Genomic DNA, 13,732 nt, shown 5'->3' with positions numbered 1-13,732 from the left:
TTTGTATTTCATCCTAATGTGGCAATACTATTATATATAGGAATCTATCTTGCGAGTGGTGGTGGTGTTGTTGTTTTGGACTTTTCTGCAGCTCTATGTAGATTTTTTTTTTTTTTAAGTTTTCCACCGAGACCTGGCTTTCATAGTGGCTCTGGGGGTAGAATCATGTTATATTCACAGCCTGGACTGCTTCTGTTGAGGAATTCAGTTTGGGGGTGGAGAGTTGCAAAAGTTAACTCATGTGCTTTTGGGAAATAATTGATCCCAATATATTTCAGAGTAACAATGCTGATCTTGAGGAAATGTGTTCTGATATTCTCCGTTAGTAGATTATGACGAGGGGAACATTTCAGACTCAATTGTGTTTCTAATAGAGGGAGCATTTTGGGGTCTGAATTCTCTCCTCTCCTCCTCCAAGTCTCCTTCTGTCCTCTTGTTTCTTGACATGGCTAGTTATCTTTAAACTACTCCTGGGGAAGAGTCATGGATCAGTCATGGGACACATGCTTTGCACGCAAAAGATCCCAGGTTCAGTCCCTGGTATCTCCACGTAGGACCGGGAAAGAGACTCCTGCCTTGCCTGAAATTTTGTAAGTCTGCTTACTTCTAATATTCTCTGCTGGCATCGTTTTACATAAAACAACAATGGCAATTCAAAGCTATAGTAGGCTGGAACATGTCATCTATTGTGCAAGTGGAGACCACATAGTGGAGCCTGCAGATTTCCTCCTTGTGTCCCTTTGTGCTACAGTGGTACCTCGGGTTACATACGCTTCAGGTTACATATGCTTCAGGTTACAGACTCCGCTAACCCAGAAATAGTACCTCAGGTTAAGAACTTTGCTTCAGGATGCAAACAGAAATTGTGCTCCGGCGGCAGCAGGAGGCCCCATTAGCTAAGGTGGTGCTTCAGGTTAAGAACAGTTTCAGGTTAAGTATGGACCTCTGGAATGAATTAAGTACTTAACCCGAGGTACCACTGTATCTCTGAGATCTACTGAGGAAGGATAACCTCTTAATGATACCATTGTTGTGATGGAAATGAAACAAAGATATATTAGTTTTATTCTTCCTCCCTGTTTTTGTGTGTGCAGCACTTCATAAAGGAGAACTTCAGGGCTGTGAAGCCAGACTCTGGTTTGCCTGACGAGTGAAAGAAAGGGACCCATCGCTTTAGTTCTGCCTTATTTATGAGGCAAGACAACCCTGGTTCCTTTGCCTCTCGTGAATAGTCCCCATGGATGCAACTAGACTAGAGTTAAAATGTATCAAACAAGTCAGTTACTCATTCTTGTTTTATCGGCTGCTTTGTCTATAAAATAATATTCTTCGCAGACATTTGTAAGTGAATCAACTTATCTATGTTTTGTGAAAATCTTCAGCCACTAGTTTCTGCAGATCAAGCTAGGTTGCAAAAAGCATTCTGGTCATTTTTTTTCCAATTCAGCTGGCTTTCTATGCTTAAGAAGAAGAAAAAGAGTCCAATATCATATATGTAGATTCTAACAATATCCCTGGTCCCTTTGAAATCATGTGAGATTTAAAGAGATGCAAAATCAATGGTGTCTTTGCAGTGTTAAGTGATTATGGTATTGATCCTGCACATACTTGCCTAGGAGTAAGGCCCTCTGAATGCAATGGTATTTACTTCTGAGTCAACATGTACAGAATTGCACTGTGTACTTGGAGGGAAAGGGGTTAACCTGTGATCCCCTCGGATGTTACTGGGCTTATTTCTGACCACTAGCCATGTCCATTGGGGCTGGTGGGGATTTGGAGTCACAGGTTAGCACCCCCACCCTGCTGCGCATGACAGGGCAGGGGAATCCATCTACAGCAGGCACTTTAGCAGGTCTTCAATGTGGCATGTAGTGCCCCTTGAGGGACCAGGAAGCTGACGATGGTCTTCATGGGACAAAAGGTCTGAGACCCAGCAGCTGCTACTGGGAGCCAGAGAAATCCCGGCTTGCAGTGGGCTTGCTGGTGTGAGGGGTATACAGCCAATCTGGACTCCTGGTGTGGTGCTGCAATTTATTGTAACATTCTCAAGGCTTCAAGGTTTCAGTTTGCCAAAATCCAAACAATGTTTAAGAACATATCATTCGCTACAGCTGCAGTAACAATTTCTCCCCACGCTCTCAATTTTAATATCTAATAGAAGCCGGTATCTAATTTTAGTGACTAACAGATGCAACCATTTAATTTTAGCATCTAATTGAGCTTAGTATCTAATTTTAGCATTTCATGTATCATTTGTGATTGAAATCAGATGGAATTGATATTTTTTTCAATCACTAATTTATAATTATAGGTGTGGTTCCTGAATAAGTGGTGGATGGTGAATTTGGCTCACTAGTCCATTTGAGTTTGACAACCCTAATCTATACATTTAATACAGATATATTTTTAAGCTTCCTTAAGCCTTGAATTAAAATCATTTATTGATAGGCTTTTTCTGTTCCTCCCTAAGCAAGAACATCAAGTAAAATCACAGGAAACAAACAAATCGGGGAACTTCTGTGTGTCTCCTGCATTCCGATCACCTCATCTCTAGGGAGAATGCAAGATAATGTCCTTAATATTGGAGCATAAAGCCTGTATTATTTTTCTTTATGACAAGTAAGAAACTACAGTGCATTCGGAAGCAGGTCTTTTATATTTGTCTTGCTGCAAATGGTGACAACTATGAAAGCGCCTATGGGAGCCTGTAGAGAACCTGACATTATTGCAAGGAATCGGGCACAGAAGGAAGTCCCTCCTAGCAGAATAAGTCACCGCAATACAGCTCACAAGCAGTTTTCTGCAGATCAATAGCTGGATTGAAACTGGGTGTAAATCTGTTGTGTATCCAAATGGTGAGTGGAATGGATGTCTGCCCTGTGTTGCTTTCAGTGGCATTTGAATCCCCACTCATAAGCTGGTCCAACTGTTAACACACAGTCAATATATATATATATATATATATATATATATATATATATATATATATATATATATATATATATATATATATATATATATATATAAATTGTCTAGCAGCACCTTAGAGACCAACTAACTTTGTTCTTAGTAAAGGTTCTTTGTATTCAGTTGAAGAAGTGTGCATGCACACGAAAGCTTATACCAAGAACAAACTTACCGTATTTTTCGCCCTATAGGGTGCACCGGCCCATAGGGCGCACCTAGTTTTTTTGGGGGGGGCGCGGGGAAATAAAGGGAAAAAAATATTTCCCCTCCAGGCGCGGGGCTGGGGTGGGGGAAGCCCCAGAACAGGCTGCTCAGGCCCCAGGCTTCGGGATGCAGGCTGCTATCCGCAAGCCTGGGGAGCCCGGCTCTAAGTGCTACTGGAGAATGTTATATATATATATATATATATATATATATATATATATATATATATATATATATATATATGCAGGTTTTGGTGTCCTCGGGTGTCTTCCCGTGTAAAAGTTGGGGTGTCTAGGCGACGTTTCGACGAGGTCTCACTCGTCATCTTCAGGCTGGTGCTTTCGGCTTCTTGTTACTGGAACAGAGCAGGATCTCAGTGTTTGAGTTCCTATAAATACTGTTGAGGGGGTGTGGTGTATAGCCTTCAATGTTCTGGGCAGAGAGGAAGTTCCCAGGCTAGTGTGCCTTTTCTTCTTTTGTTCCTTAATTACTTGAGGGATATCTTGAGTGATTTCTTGAGTGATATCCTGAGTACCACTTAGGTGGGTCATTAGGTGTGGATTAGTTGCTAAAGTCTTTGTGTCTTGACCTCTTGAACTTTGTGAAGAGTTTTTCTGAGAAGATGGCTGTACTGCACTTAGTTGTGCTCTGGCTTGGCTTCGTGTATAGGGGCGAGCTGTGGTTTTGTGGCCTGTGTCAGCCAGATCTGTGTAGGGATTGCAGGGGGGTGCAGCATCCGGAGGTGCCACCATGGTTTGGCTACTGGATGGTGTCTGTAATTTATCTGTGGAGAGGGTCTGGGTTTGGGTCTGGTGTGGTTGATTGGTGATGGCGTTCTGTGTGCCTCTGGATCTGGTGTCAGTTTTTGTGGGGAGGGCTAATTTCCAGATGTCTGGCAAGCGGGATGTGTCGTCACGCTTGTTCATGTTGTGAGGGTGTTTCTCTATCTCGATGGCTTCCATGATTATTCTCTTGTGGTGATGTTCCATGTTAAAGAGCAATTTGGAATCTGCAAAATTAATTTCGTGTCCTGTTTCTTTCATGTGTTGGAAAAGAGAGGAAGTTTTTTCTTCTTTTTTGACGGCATTCTTGTGTTCTGCGATACGTGCATTTATTCGTCTGTTTGTTTGTCCAATGTACGTGGCTGGGCAGACTTTGCAGGGTATTTCATAGACCCCTTGGTTTTCCAACTGGATTTTATCCTTGGGGTTTCTGAGGATATTGGCTATTTTTTGGTTGGTGCAAAAGGCTGTTTTGATATTGTGTTTATGGAGGATTTTGCTAATTTTATCTGTAGTGCCCTTGATATAAGGAAGGAGGGCCATGCCATTGTTTTCTTCTGTGTCTTGGTTTTTGGGGGGTGTTTCTTTTTGGATTAGCTTCGTAACCCTGTTTTGCTGGTATCCATTGGCAATTAACACATTTGAGAGATTCTGTAACTCAGTTGTCAAGTGGTCTTTGTCAGCCAGGCGTTTGGTTCTGGAGATGAGAGTCTTGGCTACGGAGTTTATTTGTGCAGGGTGGTGGTGTGATTGTGCATGTAAGTAGCGGTTGGTGTGTGTTTTTTTCCGGTAGATAGTGTGTCCTAGGGAGCCATCAGGTTTTTTGTAGATTAGGACGTCAAGGAAGGGAAGTTGGTTGTTGGCTTCTATTTCCATAGTGAATTGTATTTTGGGGTGTAGGCTGTTGAGATGTGTGAGGAAGCTATCCAGTTTTTCCTTCCCGTGTGGCCAAATTACAAAGATATGTTGACGACACCTTTGTAATTTGGCCACACGGGAAGGAAAAACTGGATAGCTTCCTCACACATCTCAACAGCCTACACCCCAAAATACAATTCACTATGGAAATAGAAGCCAACAACCAACTTCCCTTCCTTGACGTCCTAATCTACAAAAAACCTGATGGCTCCCTAGGACACACTATCTACCGGAAAAAAACACACACCAACCGCTACTTACATGCACAATCACACCACCACCCTGCACAAATAAACTCCGTAGCCAAGACTCTCATCTCCAGAACCAAACGCCTGGCTGACAAAGACCACTTGACAACTGAGTTACAGAATCTCTCAAATGTGTTAATTGCCAATGGATACCAGCAAAACAGGGTTACGAAGCTAATCCAAAAAGAAACACCCCCCAAAAACCAAGACACAGAAGAAAACAATGGCATGGCCCTCCTTCCTTATATCAAGGGCACTACAGATAAAATTAGCAAAATCCTCCATAAACACAATATCAAAACAGCCTTTTGCACCAACCAAAAAATAGCCAATATCCTCAGAAACCCCAAGGATAAAATCCAGTTGGAAAACCAAGGGGTCTATGAAATACCCTGCAAAGTCTGCCCAGCCACGTACATTGGACAAACAAACAGACGAATAAATGCACGTATCGCAGAACACAAGAATGCCGTCAAAAAAGAAGAAAAAACTTCCTCTCTTTTCCAACACATGAAAGAAACAGGACACGAAATTAATTTTGCAGATTCCAAATTGCTCTTTAACATGGAACATCACCACAAGAGAATAATCATGGAAGCCATCGAGATAGAGAAACACCCTCACAACATGAACAAGCGTGACGACACATCCCACTTGCCAGACATCTGGAAATTAGCCCTCCCCACAAAAACTGACACCAGATCCAGAGGCACACAGAACGCCATCACCAATCAACCACACCAGACCCAAACCCAGACCCTCTCCACAGATAAATTACAGACACCATCCAGTAGCCAAACCATGGTGGCACCTCCGGATGCTGCACCCCCCTGCAATCCCTACACAGATCTGGCTGACACAGGCCACAAAACCACAGCTCGCCCCTATACACGAAGCCAAGCCAGAGCACAACTAAGTGCAGTACAGCCATCTTCTCAGAAAAACTCTTCACAAAGTTCAAGAGGTCAAGACACAAAGACTTTAGCAACTAATCCACACCTAATGACCCACCTAAGTGGTACTCAGGATATCACTCAAGAAATCACTCAAGATATCCCTCAAGTAATTAAGGAACAAAAGAAGAAAAGGCACACTAGCCTGGGAACTTCCTCTCTGCCCAGAACATTGAAGGCTATACACCACACCCCCTCAACAGTATTTATAGGAACTCAAACACTGAGATCCTGCTCTGTTCCAGTAACAAGAAGCCGAAAGCACCAGCCTGAAGATGACGAGTGAGACCTCGTCGAAACGTCGCCTAGACACCCCAACTTTTACACGGGAAGACACCCGAGGACACCAAAACCTGCATTCCTGTACCCGTGAAAATCTACGAAAGCATATATATATATATATATATATATATATATATATATATATATATATATAACACACACATAGAGATGGATCAGAGTGTACACAGTTCAGATCCATTCCAGGTTCCTGATAGTTATTCCACCTCATTTAGGCAGGTTTGAATAACACACACCTACGTGTTACACATTTATTTCCCTGGTTTGAAACATGACGTTTAATAACCGTAACAGATCGTGGTTTGGTCTTGTTCAAAAAGCCCAGGAGTTGGAAATCTTTTAGCAAGTCTGTTTTTGGCATTACAAAATTTATGTTGTTATGTTAATGGATAAAATAATGGCTGTGTTGCATAGTGAAAAGGGACATTTATATACTAAAAGTGAATTTCTCAAACGTTTTGAATAACTTCTATGTGTATTAGAATGCTTGATACAAATGTAAAAATGCATAAGTGCTTCTGCCTAACAAAATTAAAATTCTGGTCGACTCAAAAGCCATCTTTCTGATTACTTATTTGGTCTTAATAAATATAATATAAAGCTAAAATGACTATTTAATTAGTATTATGGATTTTTAAAATATGAGGCACTGCAGGTGCAATTCCATATAAAATCATAGCTCTCTTAATTATGGGCTGAGGTTGATCAGTGAATGTTGATGACAGTAGTGCTATCAGGACAAGACTTTGGTTAGAAGCCCAGGGTCTGAATTCAACAAATTAGCATGAGAGTGCCCAAACACAACATGGGGATGGCTTACTACATTTTGAAAAAAAAGGATAGTGCTACACATTACAATCTCAAGGAGGGAAGGCATAAGACCATGAAGTGTAGAGGCTGAAATTACCCAACTATGCAACTGGTTAGTTTTTTCAAGAGCGTCTCAAAATTCCAAGCAGTGGTATGCCATGACTCTCCCAGCCAATGTTGTCTGTTATAGTTCTATAGCCAGATCAGTAATGGCCAGCCCATAACACATCTGGCTACGTTCCATTAATATAAAAGATGAAGTAACATATTATGGGATTGCTGCCTCCCTAGCACACTTAGTGTGTCCGGATTGGTATGACGAGGCAGGGCGAATGCGAAAGAGAAAGTGAACCAGCATTAATCTCACAGAACATCAGAAAAATGGAAACTTCATCCAGTGATTGAAACATGAACTCACAAATCTAGAGTAATCTAGAGAATTACCCAGGCAGAGACATCCTTTCCCACTACCCATGGCACTGCTATGTGGTTTAAAGAAGAAAATGGAGAAATACATAACTTCATTTAAACTTAATCTGGATTCTGTAGTGCTTCTCTTATAAACTGATTATTTAAAATGGGTTACTCATGCACCATTTACTTCTGAGTGATGAATTAATGTGTCCCCGGTGAACAATCAGCGAATAGAGAAAGGTTGCCGAAAATAGCATTAATGCCTGGCTAGGACTATGCTGATTTATTTTAAAAATGTGTGTGAACCACAGGGAAGCAAGCTACTAAGCTGCATAACTTGATTAGGTAAAAAGAGCATTACATGTGAAAATCCTAAACTCTTTAGCTCTGCTATTCTGCATATAAATGAGAGATTAGGTAGGAGCTGTGCGAGCAGTCCCTTTGTAATATATAGGCCTAATTACAATAAATTTAGAAAAGTCTGAGTGTGTAATTTGCACAAAGTAGATTAAGAGTGCATGGAAATTATGAGGTGTCTCAGCTTTCTTTTTTATGCTTCAGATGCAGTTGATAAGGTCTCTTTGGTGCATTTATTTATTTATTTACTTGAAGCACAGACCACCTACTACATGCATTTTAATAGTGTCTCCTTTTTATATTTTATCAGCCCAGTCATGAGGTTTAATTAGTAGGGACAGGAGGAGTGATTGAGATGCTAAGATGGGAAAATGGGTAAAAGCCTGAATGAATCGACATCTAGGGAGAAGTGAGTCTACCTTTTTAATACTCTCCAAATATAGCCTGAATGAATCGACATCTAGGGAGAAGTGAGTCTACCTTTTTAATACTCTCCAAATATACCGGTAATTACAGTAAGACAGGACTCTGGTTATTTCTGGTTATAAAGCCAGAATCACAAATTTTGTACTCAAATAGTGTGGAAGCCCAGCCAAGACCCCTTCTTTATCTAGAACTTTGTACAGAAATTTATTATGACTGTAAAATGTGTTAGGCAAGGAATTCTCTTCTATTGGCTATATATATATTCCTATCCTTAGATATAGTTTCCACAAAAATTCAGAGTGGATTGGATAGGTTCCTCTTTTGCCCATATATCTAAGGTCAGCACTCCTGGCCACTGTGGTCACCTGGGCCTCAAGCAACAGTGGTGGATCAAGGGGTACACACCCAAGCTGTGCTTTTGTTCTTTCCAGGGGAATTCAACCCCATCCAAAATCGGGCATTTCCCAAGACCTGAGAACCTGCATCACACACCAACTCTGTTTTGTCTTTCTGCTTCAAAGGCATTAGCTGTGGCGAGTAGAATAGAGGAGGTTTTGTATTAGTTTCCTGAAGAAAAGTGAAATTAGAAGATGCCAACCTTTCTGTCTAGTTAAGTGCTGTCCACACAATTTTGATACTAGAGTTTTGCTAAGGCTGCTTTTTCATGAAAGGACCAAACACTTGCTGGGGTTGCAGCAGATGCATTTTCTTTCTTTGAACCCTTATCTCTCTGCATCACTGAAATATGACCAAGGTCCAGGGGCTCTTTTGATTAGAAAAACAACAACAGCTAAAGATGGCAGCACTGGACTGGGAGAATCCTCATGGTAGCAATAGCTGCTAAAAAGAAGGAAAAATGCTCACACACATTAAATCCACTACATTGAATAAGGCCAACCAGACGTATATTGGGGTTTTCATAGCATCTACTGGACACGATCCATGGACGGTAAGCTCCATTCAGCTTCATGGTCCACAAAGTGTCCTTATTGCAGGTCTGTGCAAAGAGGCTGCAAACATGAAAATCCTAAGGTACAACAGTTAACTGGGTAAGTAAGGGAATGAGATAAAGTTAAAGAAAAATATGGTTTGTGGGTGTTTGTGTCAGTAGAATGCAGGGAAGATTGCCAAGAGAATGTAAATCTAGAGGTGACCTCAAAAAGATCTGAAAACAAATTAACATATGTCAATTATCTAAAAGTCTGAGAGATAAATACGTTGTAAATAAAAAAACCCATTCTGGATGTCTGACTGAGGAGACAGAGAAATCCATAATATTAGCAAAGGATAAGAATAAAGGTGCAATGTAAACACAGGCCGAGGAGAAAGTCTGGACAAACAAGCAAACCAAATTAAAAAGGATATTAAATGAAAAGGCAGCAAATGAAAAGTGTATCAGGAAAAAGAGGTCATTGGAGGAAAGAGCAGGATGTTTAAGAGATGGGAAGTGAAGTTATTAGCTGGAGACCACATAAAGAAGTCTTCCACACACAAGATTGGAAAAAAATACCTCTTTCTTTCTTTCTTTCTTTCTTTCTTTCTTTCTTTCTTTCTTTCCCACCAGAAACCTTTTTAGGAAAAAGCAGAATTCAGTGAAACTGAGAAGTTAAAAACAGTCACACAGATAAAAAATGCAATGGTTGATAGCATTTATCAGAATGGAAATCAACTGGGAAACAGGATGATGTTAATGAACACTGGTAAATCTATTTTGATGAAGGAGAGAGAGAGAGAGAGAGAGAGAGAGAGAGAGAGAGAGAGAGAGAGAGAGAGAAATCCCTGATTGAAAAGCAGCCTGATGTTAATGATGCAGCACTGTGTCAAACCATTAATTGGTATTTTTAACTAATGGATGGTTGGTTTGCAGATTATAACGATTCTGGTAACACGTTGCTACTTCTTTTTTGAGGCTCCTCCATTGCTGGAATTAGAGAATCAGGGAATCATAGAACTGTAGAATCAGAAGGGACCTTGAGGGCCATCTAGTCCTAGTTCCTGCAAGGCAGGAATCTCAGCTAGATCACACAAGACAGATGGCCATCCAGACCTACTTAAAAACCTCCAGTGAGAGAGTCCATTCAAACAGCTCTTACTGTCAGAAAGGTTTTTTTGATGTTTAGTTGAATTTTGGGTCCTACCCTCCGAAGTAGGAGAAAACAAACTTGCTCCATCTTCCATATGGAAGCCCTTTAGATAATTGAAGATGGCTATCATATCTTCTCTCAGTCAGTCTCTTCTATTCCAGGCTAAACATACTCATCTCCCTCAAACATTTCATTTGGTTATGTTGGATGCCCATGATTGCACGGGAGGAGTCTACGTGGAATGGTTTCTTTCCATGTCATAATTGCTTTCATTACAGGAAGAAATGCCATTAGCAGCGGAAAAGTCATATCGGAAAAACTCATACACATTACTGGAGACACACATTTGATAATCTACTACCTATGTGGTTTATAGCCATTTATAGGGATCTCCTATGAATCTGTCTAAACTATGATGAGGAAAGCTCAGAGGTGCAAAGGAAATGGTTTATTGGCCAACATATTTTGGGATGGTTGACTTTTCCTTAGCACATCCAAAAATATATTCCACACCATCTGAAAATGACCACAAAACTTCCTTTTGGCTCTAATGTTTGCCTACTTGCTTGGGAAAGAGAAAGTGTTTGACAAAGAAGAAGTGTTGAAAATTCTTGCACACTACTGCACATTGAAATCTTTCATAGTGCCATTGCCAAAGTATTGTAACTATGAGGCAAGGATGTTGGTTCTGTTGGGAACCTGGTTGTTAATCATTCATGACTGAGATGATTCCTCCTGACTTTAATTATCATCAGTGTGTGCATTTATGACACATCAGTTTAAGAAACACACTCTCAAATTGCATGTTCCACTTTATTTTACTAATCAGAACATCAGTGTAATAACAGACATGTTTTGATTGGTTTCAAAGGAAATCAGCTGAAGAAGTCAAATAGCTCTCCAAAGAAAACGAATTGCACATGATAAGTATGTGCATCTGTGTATTTTTAACATGCTGGAATTCTTGGGGAAAAGATGTGAAACTAGATATCGTCAGGCAAGGTATAGACTATCCCACAGGTTTAAGTGATTCACAGAACTGTAGAGTTGGAAGGGTCATCTAGTCCAGCCCCCTGCAATGCTGGAATTGCAGGAACATTACATATAAGATCAAAGTAGACAGTGGTGTGGGGAGAGGACAAAGTGTTCTGGGCCGCCACACAGCTCCCCACCCCAATTGGCTCATGTTGTCTGAGATTTACATGACAAACAAGGTGCTACCAGTAAATACTTCAATACAGTGGTACCTTATGTACTTAATTCGTTCCGGAGGTCCGTTCTTAACCTGAAACTGTTCTTAACCTGAAGCACCACTTCAGCTAATGGGGCCTCCCACTGCAACTGCGCCGCTGCTGTGCAATTTATGTTCTCATCCTGGAGCAAAGTTCTTAACCTGAGGTACTATTTCTAGGTTAGTGGAGTCTGTAACTTGAAGCGTATGTAACCCGAGGTACCACTGTACTTCATAGTCTGGTCTAAGCTCATCTTTAATCTCCAAATTAGTGAGTGAAAAGTGTCCTGGTGGTATGCAACCTTTGAATTGCCTACAGCACAAACATGCATTTGGGGCTCATTTCTAAATTTTTACCATAGTGTTGCTGTTGCGATCTCCCTTGGATCAGGCTGCAACCCCATGATAGGTCCTGACCCACAAGTTAAAGACTAACTAAGCCCTAACTATTCCCATGGTTAGTAAGTTATGTCGCCATGCATGCATAGCTAAGTCATTCCATTTGGGGGAGGGGAAGGGGCTAGCCACCCTAGCTGTTATTTTACAGTATCAATATTTAACCTTTTCCTTGTGCCTAAAACAGTGTAAAATGAAGGCACCTGCCTGGTGTTAATAGGAAGGGAGTTTCACGGTGTAGATGCTGCTACACTAAAATGTAGATTTATTACAAATGTAGAATGAATATTAAGCGGCATGTGTAGCACTGCCATTCCCACAGATCAAAGTGGTTGAGTGAGCATATATGGGGTAAGGAGGCAACACAACTAGTGGCAGATGTTGGGGAAGCCGATCCATGAGGCAGCCGCCTCAGGCGGCAGAATCCAAACGGCATCTCTGTGAGCACTTCCACCGCCACTGCAGAAGTGAGGAGAAGTGGCTGCGGTGGCTTCCAGCGAAATCTCGTGAGGACCCCACAAAATCATTCAGAGGCCTCTTGCTGGCTCTCATGAGATGTTGCCAGGACACAGAAGCCACAGCCACACCACGCTGCTAAATGAGGCTTCAGCTGGTGCGGCAAAGGGAGTGAGTGGCGTGGCGAATGCACAGGGTAGCACCTTCCTGTTTTACCTCAGGCGGCAAAATGAGACAGACCACCCCACCCAGAAACACAGTTTGCCCAGGGGTCCCCAAGCCTGCAGCTGGGCCTAGTAATATTTCGATAATTTGAAACAACAAAAAGAAAACTCAAGGAAGTACAAGAAATGAGCAAAGCAGCGCCAGCGTTAGAGGTCTCTTGAAACACAACAGTTTACTGTAAAAAGTCAAGGTGGATTTCATCATTCTGAGGTCAAACGTTACCTGACAGCATATTACACTGCATAACTTCAAGCCTGCAACACAATTGTCACTTACTAGAATTAGATGCTATAGAACTAAAAAGGAATTAAATGAACAGTGCTGCTAGACTGCTGCTTAAAATGAGAAATGCAAACAATTTAGACCCAACATGGGACATAATTGGTGTCTTGAAGCTTCAGGGGATATCATTGAACAGTAGTTACACAGAACAGAACAGAACAGAACAGATAGGCTTTCTCTTAGATCCTTCAGAAACAGAGCAGAATCTACACATTTTAAGCACAATTGCTTCTAAGCACAGATTAGATTACGTGTAATGAACCCAAAACCATGTCGGGTAGGAGCAGGAGATAGGGTCCTATTGCTTTATATCAGAAGTTGTCAGGGTTTTCATGAACACCTGTGATCGCCTGAATGAATGAATAATCCATAATAGTTCAGGCTGTCACATTCTAATTAAATTAATTCAAATGTGGTAGTTTCAGATGCAGACAAGGAAGTTTCACTGAAGTCACACTGAATATAATTTCAGTATTTAATAATAACATTTCTACTCTGTCTTTTGCTATCAAATGACCTAAAGAAACTTAAAATCACAAAACACTATCAAATGCATGGTTTAATAAAATAGTAGTATGATAGATTGCAGGAATGATACAAGTTTAGGTACAGTAGAGCTTGGTCAAAAATAGACCAGGATAGGTAGCTATGTCTATTCTTATGTAATGTAATCAGTATT

The 13,732-nt window shown here is 41.0% G+C and overlaps 1 protein-coding gene across 1 annotated transcript in view; it reads left to right on the top strand.

The window, feature by feature from the left end:
* Positions 1–4,489: 4,489 nt before the first annotated feature.
* The window catches only part of LOC309368757 (uncharacterized protein), a gene marked incomplete at its 3' end in the record, with an annotated part of 324,407 nt that continues 315,164 nt past the window's right edge, over positions 4,490–13,732 (top strand). The window contains exon 1 of the mRNA XM_081909065.1: positions 4,490–4,614. The remainder of the gene's footprint in view (positions 4,615–13,732) is intronic.

Source organism: Podarcis melisellensis (genome assembly GCF_964234715.1).
Source record: "Podarcis melisellensis genome assembly, chromosome: 4".
NCBI lineage: Eukaryota > Metazoa > Chordata > Lepidosauria > Squamata > Lacertidae > Podarcis > Podarcis melisellensis.
The sequence above is the reverse complement of the archived record's forward strand: the minus strand, read 5'-3'. Positions and strand labels throughout refer to the sequence as shown.